Below are 23543 nucleotides of genomic sequence, written 5' to 3'. Positions count from 1 at the left end.
TTATAATTAATGTGCTGTACTGTAAGCATAATTTAAGCATGGCTGCATGTGTAAAATGTAAATTTTTACAGATCAAAATGACATAAGCCTAACAGCTGTTTTGAGTTAAGGTTATATGTTTAGCCTATTGAATAACTTGATGATGGAGAAGACAAATTATTTTGTGGAATAATGCGTCATCATATTAAATTTGCAATGATGTGACTCAAACACAGTCTCTGGTAGCCTATAAGTGACATCACGCTTTGTCTGCCACTCGTTGTCTGTAGCTGGGTCGTGTGTGGCATTCTGACACATCCTTAAATTCGGGACGCTCGTTTCAGTTTTGGACCTTACAGTCAAAATTGTTGTTTATTCATAGTCTAAAGACAATCCAAAGTAGCCTGGGCTATTCGAAGTGTCCGTTTATATTATTATTTTTAGTTTTACATCATTTTGAATAGCCACTGCATACCCGTGTTTGTTGGAAAATCCATAGAATCATGTTAGCAAACTGCATACAGAGGCATTCTTTATTGTTGATGTCAGACATGATAATCATCCAAACATGACTTCCTACATACTGCCAACCCTCTCTGCCCCTGGTCCTTTGCTGTGCTGTGTGAGGGGGGGAGTGGCCAGCAGCTAGAGCGGCAAAAGCCAATGTGTGCTTCTTTTACTGATACTTAACATCTTTTGCATTTCTTATTCAAACAACATCAAACTTTACACTGCACTTACTAATGCCTGTAAAAAAACACCTGCCAAATTAGTCAAATGAACAGTTCTACAGATATGCGAATGTGAATAACACACACGCACACACACAGACATTCCTGTAATTTATAGATGGATGACTAAATTGTATCAGAGATGGTCCTCCATTTCTCTTATCTTTGTTTGTGAGGGTTTGTCCAATCTTTCCTCTGCATATAGCCTTGTGCTTGATCACCTCCTCTCCCAAGCCTCCCTTGTTCTCTTGCTTGGTTTTAAGGCATTCTGTAAGGGATAATGTATAGAACGCCGGTCATTATGAACTGCGATGGAGTATTAGGACAAACTTAGGAACAAACGAAATTAGGACAAAATTTCGAGAATAAAGTTGAAATATCATGTCGACTTTAATCTCGATGTATTGACATGTTGACATTAAACTCGAAATTTCAATAATAAAGTTGAAATCTCAACATTTCTTCTTTGTTCTTGACATTCAAAACTAGTTAGTATAGCCTAATTGTTGCTAAATCCAATTCTGAAGTACAATTTCACCAAATCATCTGGGCTACACAAGGCATTTTGTTGAGTCTTTGGCCAACTGATTGAGTCTGAGACTGACTGTCCGGATTCAGTAGCAGCTACTTTGGCACTCTCTCCAAACTAGTTTTGATTGACATGTCAAGATGAAATGTCAAATATAAGTCAATAGAGTGGTGAAGTCCCGCCCCTTTCGTTTGCCTCCATGGGACCTATCTTTCAAAAAAATTGGAACGGCAGTCTATGGCGAAAAAGAAATAATTTTCTGGTCCCGGTTGACTTGTGCCTTGAATTACCCATATGATGTTTGTCAATTTTAAAGACAATTTTTCATGTAAAGACATTTGCAGTTTGTTTCGTAACTATTGAATTACAACATTGTGAAAGATCGTAATTCCAACGACTACAAACCCATCAGTCGCGCTAGTGACGTTAGCTCATTCACAGCCACACTAGATTGTACAAGCATACCAGCAACAGGTCTTAATTGGGCTTTCCTTGCCGAAGAAAATACCATGAGTCAGAGGATTAAACACATCAGGTAAGTTGTATTCGTCCATAGACTGTACATTACATACTGTTAAGTGACATAGCAGGCAGCAAGATGCAACCGTTAACTAGCATAACAGCTCTTATCGTTTCATTACATTGGTGACGTACATCGTTCGAGACGAGAGATGTAGTCCACTGAGTGGATTCGCACAAAACCGAAACTTGAGTTTAATGTTGAAATGTCGAGTTTAATCTTGTCATGCCAAAAATATTTTTTTCTTTATGTGTGGCCCTAATACTCCGTCATATTAAACTGTTATTCAATTTAACCAAGTATCTAGAGGTGTTGCTCATGATGACTACACACTCAGGCCAAGTTGTAATAATCCATACATTACCTTTTTGTAATGCTGCCAAGTCCTATGTACACCAACAATCCTTGATCTACAAAGCTGGAGAGTGTGCATTAGATTATTTTGTGTTATCGTTCAACAGTGATAGCACCTCACATGTTGGTGTCACCTTGCCTTCACATCATCGGTGACATTTTGCCAAGTCACAGGAGATGCTGATTCCCCAGAAACAGTGTCCACAGACACACCACAGAGCTCTTCCTGATGAGAGTATGAAAAGGTCACATGTCATGTATTTGTGTGTTTTTTTTTATTGGTAACCATGGAAATGCAGGAATGTGTTAAGCCTGCCCAGGCGATGGACAAAGGCAGAGTGTGTGACCAGCGGTGGCAATCGATCTTCAATCCGCCTGGAGAAGGAAATGAAAAGGCTGCACGTGGTGAGCTCACATCCACACCCATACACATCCATACCTACACACTGACTTGTTTACACAAGTATACCCACGTGCACACACACACACTCACACACACACACACACACAGAAAGCACATACTTTTTCTATGCCGCAATAAGTGCTTCATTGTGTTTTATTGCCCCCAAAACAGCACAAGATGGAGGACTGATAATCCTTCACTCTGAGCTCATATCTTGAGCACATGCACACACACACACACACACACACACACACACTTCTTCACATGTGTACTTTAAATCAGAATATTGGCATCTGACGCAAACAGTGAATATCACAAGCCCTTTAAAAGCTCTCAGGCTAGGGATCTATAGTAGACCCACATCACTCACCTGCTCCTCTAATCAAGACTGCGCTCCTCATCTCTTCCTTTAAATCACCCAACGGGGGAGCGTTATTGACCTCCCATTGTCGGAGTCCAGCTGAAAACTACCCCCCCCCTCCCCGCGGCGCTGATGTTGTATGTTATTGTCTCCCTCTATTTGTCTCACTGTTGGGACCGACTCCGCTGTTTATTTGGCCTGTGAGTATTAACAAGCTCCCTGAGCCCCTCTGGCCGCTCCCATTTTGGAGTGGCCATCAATCAAGTTTCGCAGGAGTTGCCAATCACGCCCGCTGGTGTCAGGCCTTAGCAGGGGCGTGTGAGAGACTGCGTGTGTGTGATATTGATTGTACCTGCCTGCGGGTCATATTTAATCACAGAGAATTTTTGTTTTTCAATTTGGGTTCAGAAGCCATTGCTGTCAGGCCACCACCCCCTCTGGTGGCAGCTGCTGCTTTGGCTGAGTGTGGCGGCAGCTGCCTTCGAGATAAAATGTTTCCCATCCACCCTTCCGAGGCCATTCCAAGGGCCCCCGGAACAGGTGTAAACAAAACGAAGTTGTTTGTAATGAATTTTTTTAGGGCGTCTTTGTATCTCTGCTCTCAGTAATTAATATAGACACGGCGCAATGTTCATCGCCTTTGATATCCTTTCAGCCTGGACCTGCAATTATAATTACGCAGCCAACCATTTACATTCATGCATTTTAAATTCAAAATTTGGCGGGGCCTTGGTCACTGGTCTGTAATAGAGATTAAGAAGGGTCATGGCCAAACGTCATTGAAAAGCCAGAGGTTGGTAATTGGAGGGTGCTGGACCATACTAGTGCTTTGAACTACTGAATATGGGCTTATCTTTGCCTGTATTACTGTGGCTTACACTCCCCTGGCAGGTGTTATGGTACCAAACCAATTATCTGAAGATGTGTCCCAAGTCCTGAAATATCACTGTCAGCTTGTCACACTGGCACACAATTAAAAAATGAACGAGGACAAATCCCCAAAATGATATGACAGACTGTTTTTTTTTTGTTCTCTCTCTCTCTCTCTCTCTCTCTCTCTCTCTCTCTCACACACACACACACACTCCCCTGATGTTTTCCTGATGTAGCAACGTTCACCACTATAAACTTAGGCATATCACATTCCCCCAGCTATGCTGATAAATGAATTATATGTTACTGCTTGATAGAATGTATTCATTCATTCCAGGGAGGGGCAACGGTTGCATTACTTTTGCTGCATTGAATTAGCTGCAAGCTTTTCCTCTCTTTCTCTCTCCACCTCCCTCTTTCACCTTCTCTCTCTCCCTCCACCTCCCTCTTTCACCTTCCCTCTCTCTCTTTCTTCTTCTCTCTCTCCACCTCCCTCTTTCACCTTCTCTCTTTCCCTCCCTCTCTCTCTTTCCCCCACCTCCCTCTTTCACCTTCCCTCTCTCTCGTTCTCCCTCTCTCTCTCACCCCACCTCCCTCTTTTACCTTCCCTCTCTCTCTCTCTCTCTCTCTCTCTCTCTCTCTCTCTCTCTCTCTCTCTCTCTCTCTCTCCCTCCCCCCAGTCCTGACCTGACAGTTCACATTAGTGCAGTTGACTCACCATGGAACACGAGAGGCCTGGAACCCTTGTCACGCGTGAACCAAATCAAATACCCACTGGCTGGAATCCTCAGCCCCTGTGGACAGAGCTCCAGTGACCATCAAAGGCTCCCTTCCCATCATGTCCAGCTTGCTGTTATTATTATTTTCCCCTCCTTTATTTTATGGACCCTTTCAAGAGAGTTCCATTATCAGCATCATAGTTGGCCCCACAAGACTTCCGTTTTAACATTCCATATGTTATCTTAATGCAGAGGAAGTAGATTGGGGCCCAAATAGAATGTTCAAGCATTGTTTTTGTTTACCTTGTTGAAAGGGTCTATATCTCTGGTCGTTCAACATTCAACAGCCTTTTATTCAAAGCTCTTCAATGCACAGCACATGCTCTCTTTGTTAGATATCAAGCTTGTCTGAGATTTTTTTTTTAACAGACAAGAGGCCTGTCATTGCTCAGCTCATCACAGAGCTGCTTTTGCAGGAGTCAAGATTGCCATTCATAATGACACTCCTCAGTTTGTGAGCGTGTTTAAACTCTGGAGAGATTCCCCACTGCCTTAACAAAGGGGTGCATGCCCTGGGAGCGTATTGAAGATTCTCCCCCTTGGTAGCAGTCTGATTGGGCAAACTGATTGAATTAAACCTTCATTAAATGAAAATCGGTGCAACTCGTCCGCAGAGAGGGTGTACGCGTGATGTCATGTAAATGATCTTTGATTGTTTGGAAACCATATATAATTAATGAGAGAGTGGTTTAGCACGCTTATTGCTGTTAAACAGAGACACTGGAGCAGCAATGGCACTGAAGCCTACAGGCCTTCGCTTGATTGGCTAAATGAATAGAATAATGATGTTTGTCCAATGCTGTTTGTTTGGGAGGACAATCTAACGTTGGACAGAAACAGAATGAAAAGATAATCCATGGTGAAGAAGCCCCTGGGCTGTGGATATATGCCAAGCTTGAAAGGTGAAATGGAAACTTATTTCGAAATTGAAATGAGAAAAGGAAAGTTTGGGGGGAGAGAGAAGGGAGTGGGCGTTGGGGGGAGGGAGCAAAGCTGAGTCTTTTCTTTTGACATTTAAAAGCTATATGGTGTCCTGTTTTTTTTTTTTTTTCAATCCTAGTGCATTATCTTTAGGCGAGCGAAAGTGGCAGCTTCCAAGGCGTGGGCCAACAGAGTGGCAGATTCATTTTCTCCGGGGTCAAGGAGCCACTCCGTTATTGATGGTAGCAGGTGACAGCGTGGCGGCAGTATCCACTCGACACATTAACAAGTATAGTGTTTCATATCGATAAATTTCGGACACTCGGCCCGACCGAAATCATTTTGTCAGGATTGAATGACCCACCAGCTGCATCACAGTCACAAAGAGGGCCCTTTTTTCCAGACACATGAGCCTGGTGGAGAGGGCATATGTAAACACAATTTTTAAACATTGTTTCTCCCACATGACCCTGTCTAGACAGTGGACTCATACATGCAAAGAGACAGTATTCATCGTCGCCATGATTCATTGACAAGGGTTATATTAACAGATATATCAACCGTGCCCTCTAGTATGTGACATGAGGCTTAATAGCTGTCTATATGGAATCATTTGTTTGTTATTGTGCATTGGTGGAGATCAAAGAACCCCCCCCCCCATATTACTTACACGAGGGTATTGCATTGCACTAAACTTTCTATTGATATACTGAAAAGCCCGATGGCGACACTGAGAAACTGAAATCAATATAGGCGGAGTGTATTGTCTTGAACCCCCAAACATTTTTCTCGTTTCATCAGAAGGCTTACAGGTAGGTGCACTGGTGCACTGAATGCAGCGATGCCTCCTCTATGTGTGTGTTTTGTTGTTATAATGGATTTCTGGTTGCCTCAGCAATCACAGCAATCTTCAAAGGACTATGTGTGTGTTTGTGGTGTGTGTCTACCTGTCAGAGAAGTGCCCTCTTTACCACACCAGCAAAGAAGTACTAGACTTGAGAGAGGAGGAGAGAAAAGAAGAGTGATACAAAAAGAAGAGAGAAGAGAGAGAGAGGAAAAAAAACATGCTTGCTGGCTTTGCAAACCAATGGTGATTGCCATCAGCCTGAGGCATTCATCATGCAATGAGACACAACAGCTCAAAGTTAGAGAACTTTCCCCCCCATCCGTCTGAGGCCGGGCGCCTGTCATATTGTATTTATTACCGGCGCTCAAACTCCACACGCTGCCTCCTCTGGCTCTGCTGACAGAGCCTTTGTTCTGCAGACCGTTATATCAAAAAAAGAGCAGAGGGGAGAGGAGGAGAGGAGAGCTAAGGTTGATGTGTGTCTGTGAGCCGGAGAGGCGTTTAACCTCCGAACAGTGAAAACCGCGGCGTCGCCGGACTAGAAGCCCCTGCCCGCACCGCCTAGCATAGTAATCTGTTCGGTCGTGTGTCACTGTCACCCCGGCAACTCCGGGTGGCACGGTGGCAGTCCTCTCCCGGCCGGACTCGTAAATACCTCAATCACGGCGCGGCATGGCCCCAGGGTGTGGGGAGGGGGGGGTTCAGGGCTCTTGTCGAGCTGGCAGAGAGTGAAATCACCCCAGAGGCCTCTCGCCCAAGCTGGGGGAAAGGCCGCCGGGAAGGAGACCGAACCACCCTCCCTGACTGTCTCTGGAGATAATGAAGATATGTTATGGAATGATGGACCTCTCCTCTCTATACCTGGCCTGACTATCACCAAGACAGAATTGGTCTGAGAATGCCTCGTTCACTTATGATTTCCAATGGGCGTAACCAGCAGTGAAATTAAACGTAAATTGGTAAATTAAATATATGGAAGTACAGCAAACACACCTATCTTATAAACAAATGTTTCAAATGCATTGTTGTTCCAATATAAGAAAGCTATACCATTTTGCTATTGACTAATGTGCAAACGTTTGCAGTTTTCAAGTTCGTTTGCAAGTTCCAAACCTTGAAGTATGGCAGCCAAACTTAAATCAGGTATAGATGTTTAATTTCTCCTTGAACTATTTGATCTTAGTTCACTCTCTTCCATTCATACAGTAAGTGCTTTTTAATTTGGAAAATATGAGGATTAGATGGAAGCATGCAAGTGTACAGCAGTGTGCACAAGAAAGTATTGTAACTTATTCTAAAACATAGGCTACAATATGCATAAATAGACCACATCATTTAGGCAACATTATTTCCAACCATGGTTTATCCACAGAACATATTAGTGTAGTATTTCAATGCATGGCCAACGCATATGAAACAAGGCAGACAAATCAATCTTCCTATGTTGCAGTGTCACTCATCTCTTTTTGCACGTCTTTCCAATTAACACTTAAGCCAGTCGAGAATATAATATTGCAATCATAGTTATCAGATATTAAATAGACTATAAGATCATTTTTGCCATTATCAAAGAGTAGGCTATCTCATCGGGATTTCATTAAACGTGATGAATCGACTGCATGGCACAGTCCACTTTATCGTGATCATAGAATTCATAGTTTACCCACCTCTTACTTACCACTACCCCCCTATTATTTTATTGTTGGGAAGAGCAGAAGAAATGCTAGGCTTACATATTATTCTTTGAAAAAAATATTCAGATGCGAAATATTGAGATTTCAAAGGCTACTGTAATCTTCTCTAACGCATCCAACTTAAAGGTATTGCTCAACACTGCTATTGGTCAGCTTTAACCAAACCTTTCATTATTTGAATCCAGCCTGGCTCAACCCACTTATTGCATTTGATCACACCTTCCCACTGGCAATTCTCTCGTGCAATACTGTGCATGCTCTACCATATTCGCCAGTGATACATGGCTGCCTAACTGGGGGTCTGTCTGTCTTTAATACTGACGCCATCGGCACAGGCGTTGGTTTTCTACTAAGAGAAAAAATGAATGTAGGAACTGCCATGTTTTGGAACCTCGAAGTCTGGAGTAGTCAGAATAGAAACTCTGGACTGGGAACATCTTGTGAAACAAAACTTGAAGGAAAAAAAAAATCAGTTATGGAGCTGGTGAATTCCTCCTTACAACCAACCCTGAGGGGGAAACCATAGAGACACATGCACAAACACACGCCTACATGCGCAAGACACAGGTCTACAGTGAATCCTCTGAGTACTACAGATGTAATATGAATAGGATAAGCGATTGTGATTGGTTCCTGCGGTTTCGGTGATTTTGGAAATTGAGGAATTGCCAGACGTATCTGCAGAGCAAATTCAAAATGGTTGAGTCCTTTAATATTTTCACACAATACAGTAGTTAATGGCATAGATAAGAGGAATTAAATCCTCAGCTTACAAAGTACTGATCCTTTTGTCTGTCTTCTCCTTCTTTCTTTCTTGTCTTCATATCACTCTTTCACCATGACCCATTCTTTAAATAGACTATGAAGCCCCCGTGATGGTAAATTTGCCTTTACCTCTTTTTGTGTTTTAATTCAATGCCTCTCCACCTAGATTCCCCACATATCTAGCTCTCTGACAAAGAGCAACACAGAAACATCTGTGTCTTCCAGTTCTTGAAAGCCCATCTGGAAGACTATGTTGGCCTTCTTCAACATTACCACTCAAAAAGTTAATGGCATAGATAAGGAATTCCTTGCCATGTCTCATTGTCCCTGGCTTCCTCTTGTCCTTCCTCCTCCTGCCATTCAGGCCACAGGTTCTCAGGTTTCCCCTTATAGAGCGAATTCACTGATGCTGGAGCCCCACAAAGGAGACTCATTACGACCCCTCCATCAGCATCTCCGGTGACCTTAAGTTGCTTTTCCCAGCCTGTGGCCATGACTGTGTAGCTTATGTAGGACACCATCGCTGCATTCAGCGGAGGGAGGGCAGTGTGTGTGTGTGTGAGGGTGGGGGTGGGTGGAGGTTTTGGACACCCTGTATTTGAAATAGGGGCACAGTCATTTACTGCTCACCTTTCTGCCAGCGTGTGGTTTTGAATGGTGATGTGAAAAGAGCATCTCTGGCCTCTTTGTGCAGAGTTAACATTGTGCCATTGCTCTGGATGACCCAGGGTAACTGGGTCAAATGACAAGCATAGGAGGAAGACAAATTCAAAATTTCAGTGTGAGCACGGCACACACACACACACACACACACACACACACACACACACACACACACACACACACATGCACGCACAAACACACAGAAACACATGCACGCACACAGACATATGCACATTGCCTAAAAGTCACATTTATTTATTACATCCGTTTCAGTCACTGAAGTGTGGGACAGCAGTTATTGCTTTTTTTTTTTTTTGCTGTCTGCAAGATTTTTCGCCATCTTATCGTTGTTGTTAATTTAGGGCAGCTGTCAACCAGCGGCAGTGGAGGCTTTCCGAAAACGATACAGCGAGAGTGAGTGAGAGAGAAAGAGAGAGAGAGTGAGTGTGTGTGAGAGAGAGAGAGAGAGAGAGGGAGAGCCCAGATGTAAATTTACTAGCATGGCCTGTGAGCGTGAAACAGCAGTCCTGATACAGTATCTCATCTGGTGGCTGGAGAGCAAGTCCTTCTCAGTGGCGCGCAACGCCACTGCTGATTGTTTGGTTCAGTGGGTTTAAAAAGCATCGGCGAGATGGTCCCCCCACCCACCACATTACCAGTCAACCCACGTGCCCACGGAGAGAGCCGCGCAGATGGATGGGTTTACATAGCCCCAAAAGGTCAGAGCAACAGGGAGATAGAGTGAGGGAGAAAGAGAGGGAGAGAGAAAGAGCGAGAGAGAGATTGAGTCGGTGCTTGGGAGAGAGGATCAATGAGCATGGACTGCAGTGGGGCAGCCTCCATGTTGAAGCCAAGTGTATGTTTTTAATTATGAACCGCTGCAAAAAGCCTTGATCGATCAATGCCACCCCCCCCACTCCCTGGGGTCTGCAGGAGAACAGCACCACAGCCATGTTCCATCTCGCCCTGTGAGACGGCTCTAAAACCCATATCCACCCACCGTGTCAGGCACAGCAGAAAACAGGTGCACAAACTGTCTACAGAGAATTAAAACACAAAACGGAAAAACACTGATGGATCAAATAACCACCATTCCATGAAATGTATTTTCAATTTTTTACATTTTATATTATTATCACATTATTGTATCATATTAATGACAAACACACACACACACACACACAAAGAGAGAGAGAGAGGGAGGGGGGGCAATAGACAGCTGCTTTGTACACTCTATAAAACGCTCCGCACAGCAGTCTTTGAGAGTGTTTGTTCTCTCCCGGTCCACTAAATAACGGGGGACGGTCAGCTCAGCCAGATGAGTGGGCAGGAGTAATTGCATTAATTGCATGACAAGCAGTGCTGGTGCAGGATGAAGCGGTAATCAGCCTCCCCCGAGCTTTGGCCACCGATGCAGTGGTGGAGCTTCACCAAGTGTGAGAGCATTCCGTCTGTAATTTCTAACTAATCATTTCATCCCCCTTTACTTGTTTCACTGTATTTCCTGCAATCACAATGCCATTCCATTAGAGACATGTTGTTCAAGAGCACATCAGCCTGAGATGCTGGTACATAACGTGTGGGTGTCCTTAACACAATGTCTTCTTACAGAATTGTTATAGCAGAGGTTGTTTGTGCTGTTCTGATTTCAAGATGCATGTAGTTGAAGGGTGAAATGGTGAAAAATGTAAATGTTCCCATAAGGTTTTTCCTTCTACTCTCCCTGTGCCCCCCCCCTCTCTCTCTCTCTCTCTCTCTCTCTCTCTCCCTCTCCCTTTCGCTCTCTCTCTCTTAGCTATGCTGATGCAGCCCTGATATGTCAGAAAGTGAAAACAAACCTGTGATCACAGCAGAAACGCCGTATGTATGAAGATAAGTCCCATCCTCCGCGCCTCCTCTGCGCCTCCTCCGCGCCTCCTCTGTGCCTCCTCCGCGCCTCCTCTGCTCAGACCCCTGCCCCGTCTCTCCCTCTCTCCACATGTTGCTCAGCTCCAGGCCTCCCAGACAGCTGCTGATTGAGAGACAGAACTGGCCTATCTCCGCCCCGGAACGGTTTTCCAAAGAGAACAGGTTTGCCACCCAGATGAGGAAAACAGCTCCCTCCCTTGTCTTTGCCTCCAACAGCTGCAGGCTGCAGCCATTACTGATGGCGTCTAGGCATCTAATCAATGAACGAGTTTGATTCTGACCCCTTTTTGTAGCTGTGCTGTGCTAGAGAGGGGGAGGGGGGGGGGGGTGAGTGGAGTTGATTACCCTGTTTAATCAGGTGAGTCTCTCTCTCTCTCCATCTCCGTTGTTCCATCCAGACTCTGCATGCTAGACTCTCCCCTGATGACGGCGTATTTTAACATCATCCTCCAGGAGAGTCCTGTGCTGCTAAACTCTTTGAAGTGTCTCAGCACTCGAGCTCCAATCAGGAGAGCCATCAAGCCTGTCAAAATATTGCCTGAGACAAGAAGCCATTTATACCCACTAATCACACAATCGGTGAGCAGACATGCGATGCATCAAAAAGCCGCTCCAGGTCTTTAACCTCCAATTCATAATAGACCTAGAAATGACATGGAGAGTAGATGACTCTAAACCGGATCTCACCCTCATTTGTGCCAGAGTCTATCTCTTTATGGGAATAGGAAGTGTGTGTGTGTGAGTGCGTGTGTGGAGTGGGGTGTGGTGCTGCATGCTTGCGTACATCCTCTGATTACAGCTGAATGCCTGCCCTGATTCATGCCCTCAAGTCGGCAGAAGTAAATCAGTCTCTCCTCTTGCGCTCCTTCTCTAATGGAAATGAGAGCAGATGAGCTGAAATCAACACCTCGCCCCGACGCCGCGAGGAGAGAATCGGGGATTTACGGCGTTTTCCGAATGGCGTCTCTCTTCTGTGGCAAGACAGACACAGCCCTGATTGCTGCCAGCGTGGGATGAGACGATTATTCAACCTGAACGGTTCGAGAGATTTACTCCACAGCCCTCCATCCCCCCACATCCAACATTTGACACATTCATTGTTTATCATGGTTCTTCAACTGTAGCTAATTCACACTGCATTATATTACAACACACCTACACACTGTCTGGATTGTGTGTGTGTGTGTGCAGGTGTAAGAGCCGAATGAGTCTGGGAACGTTCTGGGCATGAAGGGAGTAGCTGTAAGTGAATATTACAACCTCCGCATCCACCTCCATTTGTCAGCAAATCACCTGTTGTAATAGACCGCACTATTGGACACTTACAGCTCACTGCTGAGCCCAGAGTGGACACAGGACGTGGCTTGGCGAGCCAGCCAGTATCTCTCCAGTTATCCCGTTGGATCAAATGAACATGTCGGAATGGTGTTTCCTACAGTCTGCATTTATGGTCTTTCTGAGCTAGTATGCTCTGCTGCACCGGTGGAGTCTATTCGGATGTTGTGCACAGACAGCATTTTTAAAGGGCTTACCTGATTTACGGCGGCGTCCATCTAAGGGAGTTCATGGTGCTGCCTATTCAGACAGTTTCACAAATAGGCTCCACAGTTTCCTCTGCCAGCACACAAGGTATAGTCCCATAAAATACCTTAGTGTGTGTGTGTAGTCAGAGAGGCAGGGGAGTAGTGTGTCTGTGTGTGTAAGAGAGAGAGAGAGCGAGATAGAGAGGGGTAGTAAGGGTTGAGGTGGGAGGTTTACAATCACAGATCTCTGAACGCAAAACAAATAACAGCAGAGATTAGACTGAGACAGGGGGACTCATGCTCTTGACTTTTATTCGGGTTCGATTGACAGCGTGTGTGCCGCAGAACGACTGATTACCATGGCAAAGCACAGAGAACCGACCGACTCAGGGCATGACGAGGGGTATTAAAATTCATCAGCAGGGCTTACAGATAAAAAAAAACAGACTGAATATTAACCAATCCTGCCTCTCAACGAACCAACCTGAAAGTTGACATTTGAAACACATATTGTAATAAATGTTGACGGGAAGTGAATAAGAAAAAAAGCTTTCTGACTGTTGCCAACCTAACCATTCTCTCACACAGTGGTTCTCAATGGTTCTCTCAACATTTTTAGATTTGCCAGAATATTTGGCTGTTGTTGTCGTTGTTACTAGCACCTTCAATTGCAGAGGTGGCTGTGACCTTGGTGCGTGCATTCTAACGGGATTGTTATCTCACTTCATCCTATTACCCTGCTGATGATTAAGATAAATGAATTCCCTAATAACCACCGCTCCCCTCAGTGAAAGGGCATACCTAAGACAAACTCATGGAAATACACCAGTTAGAAGCTGAAATACGTGTGTTCATGTGGGTTTGAGTAAAAAATCTGAACGGAAAGCCTAGAAATCTAACTAAGAATCAGCCTGGCTCCATAAATCATGAATGTATAGGAAGGTCTTGCGTAGTTAACCTTGGTCAAGGTCATTCACAGAGAAATGTTGTTTCACATGCCAGACATAAGCGAGAATCAATAGCTGTCACAGGATGTGGAAGTTAATGATGTTTTATTGACATTCATTTGATTTTGTAAACGTCATCAGCAGCTGCCTCAGCCGAGGTGAATCTCATTGTGCTGCATTTCCTTCTGCTAGTCTCCTCCTGCTCTACTGATTGTAAGCAAGTCAGTGCTTTCAGCTTTTTATTATAGGAGACAGACACATTGTTAAATATGCATCGAACCATTCTCTCTGCCTCCACCAGAGCACAAATCACTGAGCCATAGCTCTAGTCAAACGTTATAAAGATATTCATAGACAGTTGTTGTATGCTTGCTGTTGGAGTCTGCCCCTTATTTCCACGAAATGGCTTCTGAAGCCATGGCATTTTGTGCGTAATAGCATGAAAATCCAAGAGTGAATGAACTGCAGTGTTGTTGTGTTGTTCTCTCTCACTCTCTATCCCTCTCACTCTTCTCCCTGTCTTTTCATTTCACACTTGGGGCTTTTATTTTGCCCTGCTTCAAATAAAAAAGGGGTATTAGCCACAATCATTGTGTGGGAGGGGACCCATTCTATTTTTAATCTGGCCATGGCTTGCGCTTGTATATTTTTTAATGCGTTATGTAACCCCTCCGGAAGGGATATAGTGTTGGGGAGTTTGTCCAACAATGGCCATGTAACAGATGTCCAGTCGTTGGAAGTGTGAAGAGGAATTCAACATCAAAGGCTCTCAGATCAGCTCAGCATGCAAAAAATAAATAAGAGTTATAACGCGTCTGACGTGCTATCATCTGAAGAGGTGTCCAGGCACCCCCCCCCCCCCCCCCCCCCACACACACACACACACTCGTTTCTGTGCTGTTTGATTTATGTGTTAATTCCCCTCCTGAGATAACTCAAGCAATGACAGAGGCACAATGTCATTATCATTATTATAGTGTATCCCCCTCCCTCACTGTCTGAGATCCACGGAGATGAGTGGACCTAGTGCAGTGGGAGGCTCTACTGTTGCCCTCCTGGGTGGTCAAAGGGCATCTGACTTGAGATGACTGCAGGTAGTTATAGAAAAAGTATCGAGACCGCAAATACGACAGATCTGCTATTGGGTTTAAAACAATAGACTCTCTCTCTCTCTCTCTTCCTCCCTCCCAGTCTTTTAAAGAAAAAAGAAATTGTCCTAATAATGCTCTCGTCATTCAGGCAGAGTCCATTCCTTTAAGCTGAAAGTGATTTGGTGAGTGAATCAGACTCAATGCTCCCCCAGCAATAAGTGTCACTGGAGCGGTCTGCAGACCCATCTTGCCTCTCATTCCAGACCAAATCATATTAGCTCCAAGTCCTGCTGGGACTGCAATATGTCACAGTTGTCATTTGCAATTAAGTGAAGTGGGGTGGGAGGCAGGTGATTGACCCATTCCCTGCACCTCAAAAGCGTCATTTATTTATCTCTCTGTCCATGGCGGTCTCGCTTTTGACATAAGCTACCAGCTGTAGCTCCACTGGTAAATACGGAACTTCTCATAGAGATCCACAAGAGAATTCTTATACTGTCGTCTTACCAAAGCCAAGATCATGTCCCTCAGTTGTAGAGATATGCAGACTGAATGTCTATATCTGTACTACAACACAGTTAAACCAGAATATCTTCTAAGCAAATGAATATGGGTTCAAATTTAAAACATTATAGGAATTATTTTTTATAGGCACAGTGTTCTGTATGGTCTTGATGCCTTTTACAGAATAAATTGTGTCAACCACAATCTTAACAGAACTGCACAGTGTCGGGGCCCCAGCTGTGGCGCAACTAGCTGGGGCACCTGCACCGTACACCGGCGACCCGGGTTCGATTCCCGCCCCGTGGTCCTTTACGGATCCCACCCCGACTCTCTCTCCCACTCACTTCCTGTCGTTCTCCACTGTCCTATCTGATTAAAGGCATAAAAAAAGCCCAAAAATATACTTAAAAAAAAAAAAAAAAAAAAAGAACTGCACAGTGTCAGATAGACTTCTCTTCTCTGTTTGCTGGTTTAGAGTGCTGCATGGCTTGTAACGTTACGCACATCTATAAGTCAACATGGTTGTCACCACTGCCACGAACAGTTGATTCCAGACTGAATCCCGACTGTAGAAACACATAGTCATCTCACCACAGCCTAGACAGTGACAAATGGAATATTCTTCTGATGCATAGTCTTATCGCAGTCCCTTTGCAGACCAAAATGATTAATGGGAGCATTTGCATTCAGTATGGGCTGGGGTGCACTAAAACAGGGAGACCTTAATTTATTAGCTTTCATTATAGGTACCTTGTTAAGGATGTACCGACTGCTGGGTGAAAGGACCTTTGTACCCAGGAAATAAATCTAGACCAGATGAAATTGATAATTTTATATTAAACTCTTTGCCATTGTTGGTGCCCCCCAATCCTCTGAACGATCATGGCAAGAGAGGGATATTAAAGGTGCTCGTATCAGAAGTAAAACTGACTTTGATTTTTATTGGAACAAAAGCTTGGGAGAAATTAGATGCTGGGCTTGAAGGCTGCCTCTCCTGTTTGATTAAAATGTTGACTTTTTAATCTTGATGCCCTGAATGAAATGTGACAGCAATGCAATCTGTGATTACATAATTTTCTGTCCCTCGCTTTTGACTTGAAGTGATTCTGTTTCCAGTAATAGGCCTACAAGAAAAAGAAACCTCTGTCTCATTTCTTGCCAATTTCACCTTTAGGCAAACAGTGATGCACAGAATGACCTCATTTGTGGTTAACTGTGCACAAGATTGGTGCAGATCTATTTAACACAACCATGACAAATAACTACAATATTTCACACAATGTGAGAGAGGATGTGCGAAATGAAAGCTGTATTTTACATGGTTGCTTTTATGGCTAACAGTAAAGAGAGGTGACTCTGTGACTCAGGATGTTGACCTGAGGCCCCTGGTGGCAGTTATGGATGACTCCGGTACAGAATTCAAACTGACACTTGTGGAGGCCTGCCGATGTTACATTGATTGGAAGTGACTCCTCATTGACAGGCGAGTGGGAGGATCAATATCTTTATCCATGCTTACACGTCCAGGGCAAGTCACATGTAAAACTCCCAGCATGTTTTTGCATTACTTCAGGTTCACTAAAGGGCTGCAGCACAATAATATTTGCCTCTGGAGCTGAATGCACAGTGTGTGGCCGTACAGTTTCAAAGGTCTGATCAAGGTTGTCTTACGTAAAATATAACGGTTTCTTGAGTAAATAACTCAACTTTATAAAGCAACGACGAACTACGCGCTCCGCTATATCCCTCAGGTTTGAGTATCAAGTTATGATCTTTTGTTCAGCTGTCAGTTCCTGAGCATGTTTGGTGATGAATTGGCTGAAGTGGAGCCATGTGAGTATTATATTGGGGCCCTCTCCACCTTTTAGCTGCATTGATCAAATTAAACGGACAACCCCGTCATCTATCGGATCGAGTCATCTCTCTCACAGGTTATCTTAATTTAATCTGAAACTCTGTTTGAAGGGTGACAGCGGAAGAGACAGTTGATCCTCCCAAATGGCATTTCTACCGATTTGTGGAGGCAACTAGAAAATGGGAGGCGCCCAGTGTCATGGGCTCACAGCCATGGCTAAAGCCATCAGACCAGGGGCCTCGGGCAAGCCAGAAGATAACCCTCCACACAAAAGCACTGAATGGCACCCCATTATAGACACCTTTGCCGGTGGATAGGTGGGCACAGGCACTGTAGTGATATGGCAACAAGAGAAGATACCAAAGATTGAGGTAAGAGACAGGAAGGGGTGATACCAGAGGAAGGTTGGGGTTGTGGATCACGCAGCAATATGTGGACTGCAGGCTAGCCAGCCACAAGGTCAGCCCCCAAGTGGGATTACATTACCTTGAGCCGAACTAAGCCAACCAAACAAAAGCACAGCGCTGACCCTTGCTCGCACACGGCCATGGTAGTGGGCACTGGTAGGGGTGCTGTTCACGCGGATCAACCTCATGCCTCAAAGGTGGGGTATCTACACACATGCCAAGCGAGTGCTCCAGATATAATGGACCCTGACCCTGTGTTGGGAAGCTGTGCTGGCGGTTTTACAAGAGATAAAACACATATGCCAGGTGGCATTTAGACCCTGGCAAGGTAAGCTCAGTAATGCTTTTAAATTTTAGATTCTTCATCGAGAGGTCTGATAAAGCATAATACCATTGTGCTCTTACGCAGCAGAGCAGCTGTATGTGTCATTTCTAAAATTAATGAAGGTTAAAAAATATGTTGCATTTTACAACTGATATAACAGTGTCATATATTTTTGATAAGAGAGGGTGTAGACCACAAAACAAAACACAAAAGTACATTTTAGACCCACTGAATACAAAATAGTGCACATCATCCACAAGCCAGAGCAAAATATGCGGTGATAAAGCTGCTGATGTTATTCCGACAACATATAGCACTGTTTTTCTCAAGTTCATGTGACATTCAGATTCAGTAATATATTTCTATATTTCGTAATACAATGCTCTAAACAAATGTGTCAGCGGTGACACAATCCCAGTTTCCAATCATGTAAGTAAACATAATCTCACTTCTACCCTCTGTAGCGCCACAGGATGTGTAAATTCATCAGGGGTTGCAGTGTTCTTAGCCATCTTATTCTGAGAATTAAATTATCCTCCATTTTGCACTAATTGAGTGGCCCTATGCTTCACATGATTGATTAAATTATTCAATTTTGAGCTCCATGCATTGTGACACCTAAATTAATCCATCATTATTCCATTTCTACCATTACCATGCTTCAGGACTGGCTATCTTACCACTTTTGTGTCACTGGTTAATGTTGTGATTACAATTCTTGGAGGGGAAAATGCATGTAATTAAATGACAAAGGCAGGGCCCATTTATCAAAGGCTCACCAGACTGTCACCCACTCAGCAATGGAGGCTGTCTAGAGCCCTGGTTCTCTCAGTTCAACCAGGTATTGTAGAGAGTGCACCTACTACATATTATGTGCACCCCCCACCACCCCCCCCCCCCCCCGACATACACACACACACACATACATAAAAATACAAACAATCACACAAATACACAATATGACAAGTATACACAATATACGTAACCATACACACGCACACACACACACACACACAGATATTTTGAGCACATCCCACAGAGGCTAGGCTCTGGGAGTCCACACAAAAGCCAACATTACATGCGACTCATGGCCCAGATACCTCCATACTGTCCCTCCCTCACAAGAATAAATTCTGGGGAAAGCCAAGAGAAAAAACACCCAAGTTGAACCCGCCGAGACATCGGCTTCGTGGCCATGCCTGTCGCTTCCAAACAATGACTGGAGAGGGCTTATTGTATGCAAATATTGGGAGAGCCCGCAAATAGGCTGGCGAAAGCCAGTGGTGGTCCACACTGAATGGCCCTGATGCCCTCTGTTCAAGGAGAGCGGAGTGAACACAGAAAAATGTGTGTATTTCTGTGTGTGCGTGTGTGTCCCACCCTATTCCCGGCACATCCTCGTCCTATGATCCTGTTATTCCCGGGAATGGAATTACCCCCGTCCCGGAGGGAGGCCGAATCAAATGAAATGCCATGCTCGTTGGCGGCAGATATTGCCGTGGATGATGTTCCCTCGTTTGCTCGATTTGAATGCATTTAATAACCGTCCATGGATTTCGCCTGCAGACAGGTGATCACAACTCACCGTGGAGAGCCAAGGTTATTTCCATATAAGTTTTTTATGCCAGTTTTTTTATTCTCAGTAAGAGAATTACCACCAGTGTCTTTATGTCTCTATCAGAACCCAAGGATAATGAGTATGCATGATGCTCCATGAAACAGCACGAGCCCCCATCACTCTCCTGCTACGTGATGTGGGAGAGTTCCAGCTTGATAACAGCCTTCTTAGATACACTGCTATTCTGCTGCTGCTGCACTCTTTCTTTCTCTCGTCAAATTTTTATATTGGAATGATATCAGCAATATTGGACACCATTAAGAGTTGTAGGAGCATGACTGCACGCTGAAGCAGGCTTAAGCCGCTGTTGGTTTTAAAATATTTCTAGCCTGACAAAATTAAGGATTTTTTTTTTTAATCGATCTGAATGCCTAAACTTGGAATTATTTATTACATAATTAAGTAATATGAGAGTTGGTAAGCTGTGGTTCAGCAATAGTGTTTCATAAAAACAGTTCTACTACCAGCTAATCGAGCTTAAAGACATCAAATTGTGTTTTCTATCATTTATTTTGATTTCTGTTCTTTCATCTCCACCTTAAGAAACTGTTTGAAGCTTAGTCTTGGCGTCTCCTGTTGCCATGCAACAAAGCATATCGCTTGAGAGCCATGTTCAGTTAGAGAGGCTTTATGTGCTTGTGCACACAATCATTGGTATGGTCTGCTTACTTGTAGATAGGCCACATGCTAAATTGAACACTCACCTATACACTACTCCATACACTGGTTTTGTATTTATGGAACATTCACTTTGGGGGGATTACTGGTGGTAAAGTGTCCAAGTTGGGATGTACTGGGATATCCCCACTCTGTAATGCCTCTTGTCCAATCAGAAATGAATGAATAGTTCAACCTGGCCTCACTGTTGTATAATGACATTTTCCCACTTTCTTGGATTTTCCTTTCTTCCCTTCTGAGAGCGCCGGTTGGTTGAGGGACATCAGCAGCACTCCTGTTACCTCTATCTGGTTAATTGGGGGTTTAGAAATTCTCCCCCAATATTACAGAATGTGCAGAACAGAGTGTAGTGGACAGAGTGTTCGGAGTGGACAGAGTGTTCGGAGTAAGACTTCGACTTTATGAGCTTTTTTATACCAATGAACAATTAGCAGATTGTCAATGCCAATTTTCATGCATTTGGAGCATTTGTTTCAACATTTACAGCAAAACATAAATTGGACACTGGACATTAACATTCTCTCTCTGTCTCAACATCATTCAGCTGCTCTTCGTAACATTACCAATGGTCAATTCCGTTCCTTCAGTCATCCGCCAGACAGAAGAGAGGTAAAAAACACTTCACATGGGAGCACTTCTGCAAATGCAGCCCTCAGTCCAACAGCCCCAACAAGCTGCAATTATGTGATTCATAAAGATGTTATTATTATAACGTAATGGGAAACTAGGTTCTTCTTCCACTATGAAACAGAATGCAACAGAAAACACAGTCCTTCTCCAGCATCTCTTGAGTCTCAGAAGACGCACAACCCATTATCCACCCTGCTTTTAAAATGGATTACTGAACAGAACATCGAACCCTGAACCCTGTATGAAGTGCTCATTTGGAAGGGAACAGACCGACATCAGCACTGACCTACCATTTAAAACTCTAAAAAATCTGTATGAATTATTAACTGGCCACATTTAGAAATACTTCAGTTCTCCCAGGCAACACCATGAGGACAGGATGTGGGAAGTGTACCCAGTTGGAGAAGGTGAAATTACACCTCATTCTCTTTGGCCTGTAGCTTTAATATGTTCTTTCTGCCAGTCTCAAAATACACCCAACTCAAGCTATTTTGTTTTACTTATGTTCTATTTTTATTGAAAGTGGGAATTGTTGTTTCTGGTTAGATAACTAATCAGTACTAAGATGACATGACTAATGACATGGAAAAATTCCACACACAATCTGACCATACCACAAGGTTGGACTTTGCTACCAAGTAATGTATGATAAGCTTTCTCTACTGTGGTATGCCTAATTGCTGTAGACTTCTCCTGAGAGAGTAGTTCTTAAATCAGTAGGTGTCTACGAATCTGAAATTCATCTGAATTCTAAAAAATAAAATCCTTCACTGTGTAATGCCCTGAGATGAGACATTGTCATGTTCCAAATCCATAGAGATGCAATACAGAAGGCATGTGCCGGGGTGTAGTGGGAGTAACATTCTGGCAACCTTAATTCCTGTGGATCAGCAGCACTCTGGCACACATAAAAAAAAACATGCTTTTTTGTTGTCTTTTTAAAAAATAATTTTTGGGGGGCTTTTATGGCTTTAATTTGACAGGACAGTGGAGAGATGGACAGGAAATGAGTGGGAGAGAGAGAGATGGCGTGGGATCTGGAAATGACCTGGGCAACACCATGACTCTAACCCGAGTCCCCATGGACATGTGAACCAGTTGCGCAATTTTATACATTTTGGCTTTTTTGCTGCTGATCATGGCTTGGGGAGGAGAAGGGAGATGGATCCTGCATTTTTAATGAGGTAGATCAGAGTGGCTGCCACTTCTCGGAGTGAAGTGCAGATGATACGAAAGGACTAAAAGTCTGAGGTAACAACAGGAAGAAATAAGCACGGGGTCCCAAGGAGAGGAGGAACAGCTGGTTAGAGAGAGAGAGAGAGAGAGGAAGAGAGAGAGAGAGAGAAAGAGATAGGAAGACAGAGAGAAAGCGATAGGAAGAGAGAGAGGCAGAGAGAGACTGAGACAGAGAGGGTCAAAGAAGTCAGAGACAGGCAGCAAGATGGCTGGCATCCCAACAAATCACTCTCCTGACTCCTTCAGTTTGATCTGATTTCCCCTCACCTTGTTATTTATCTTGAGCTTGGCTATTCCATCTCTGAATGTACAGTAGCTGCCTCTGCATGATGTAGGCCTCCTTTTTTCTCTCCATCTTATGTGGCCTCTGTCCATTACTGCAGGTGCCTCAGGCATTTGTAACAGCATATGCTCCCCTCAGGTTGAATAAGATAGTGTTTTCTCTTATACTCTTATCCCCTGAAACACACTGTGCTTCCTGATCAATGCCATTGATTTCAGACAATTGAAAAGAATACAGCCCAACTTAAGCAATCAGGCATCATAGATGTCATGATATGCCAAGTCCACTGAGTGGAGGAACTCCACTGGTCTGACTGAACTGATCACTGGGCTGTGACATTGAAGTTTAATATTGGTCTCAATGTGTAGGAGAAAGGATACAAGACAAGTAGATATCATTTTCCAGAGCTACTATAGATTTGCAAACAGTGGGAAATGTAGTTTTTGATTAAAGCTTAAAGTAAAATTATATACTATATAGCAGCTTAAGTCACAGCTTAAGAAATATGACTGGATTAGGGAGAATGATGAATTCTGGACAGCACTGCTAAGAATACACAATGCAAGTCTTTCACACGTATAGTTCAGTTGGAACTAATTGGTCACTTCCTATTGGTCACATAGGAAATCAGTCCTGGACTGGAGTACCTCTCTGTACTGTCAAGCCTGACACTTCAGTATGTTAGGATGTAGTAAGACATTCACATAAGTACCTACAGCGCATAGACACGGGATAATCTGAAACATTGTCTAATCAAAATTAGGCATATCAAACTGTGTGTGTGTGTGTGTGTGTGTGTGTGTGTGTGTGTGTGTGCGTGTGTGTGTGTGTGTGTGTGTGTGTGTGTGTGTGTGTGTGTGGGTGTGTGTGTGTGAATGAATGCGGAATGTGACGTGGCTATTTCAGGTGTGCAAGATGGCAACTGAAAAAAGAAAGCCTGCTTTTAACAAGACAATCACTTCCTCCAGGCTGAGCAACAGAGGAGCGGGGGCTAGTTGTTAAACAATGAAAAAAGACGTCCGCTTAAGGCTGAGCCGACGCGTCCCCGGCTCTCCCCACAGACCCGGAGGGGTCACCCATGAGGCCGGGGCCTGTCCGCCAGCTTCCACTACGCCTCAT

At 44.0% G+C, this 23543-nt stretch overlaps 1 long non-coding RNA gene across 1 annotated transcript; it reads right to left on the bottom strand.

Annotated features, from left to right (window-relative positions):
• Window positions 1-576: 576 nt before the first annotated feature.
• On the bottom strand, window positions 577-4610 carry LOC121684275. Its single transcript, XR_006023093.1, has 3 exons — window positions 4469-4610; window positions 2124-2177; window positions 577-978 (listed from the first exon to the last, which is right to left on the bottom strand). It is a non-coding gene; the product is annotated as an uncharacterized LOC121684275 (long non-coding RNA).
• Window positions 4611-23543: the final 18933 nt, after the last annotated feature.

Source organism: Alosa sapidissima, chromosome 15 (assembly GCF_018492685.1).
Source record: "Alosa sapidissima isolate fAloSap1 chromosome 15, fAloSap1.pri, whole genome shotgun sequence".
Taxonomy (NCBI): domain Eukaryota; kingdom Metazoa; phylum Chordata; class Actinopteri; order Clupeiformes; family Clupeidae; genus Alosa; species Alosa sapidissima.
The sequence above is the reverse complement of the archived record's forward strand: the minus strand, read 5'-3'. Positions and strand labels throughout refer to the sequence as shown.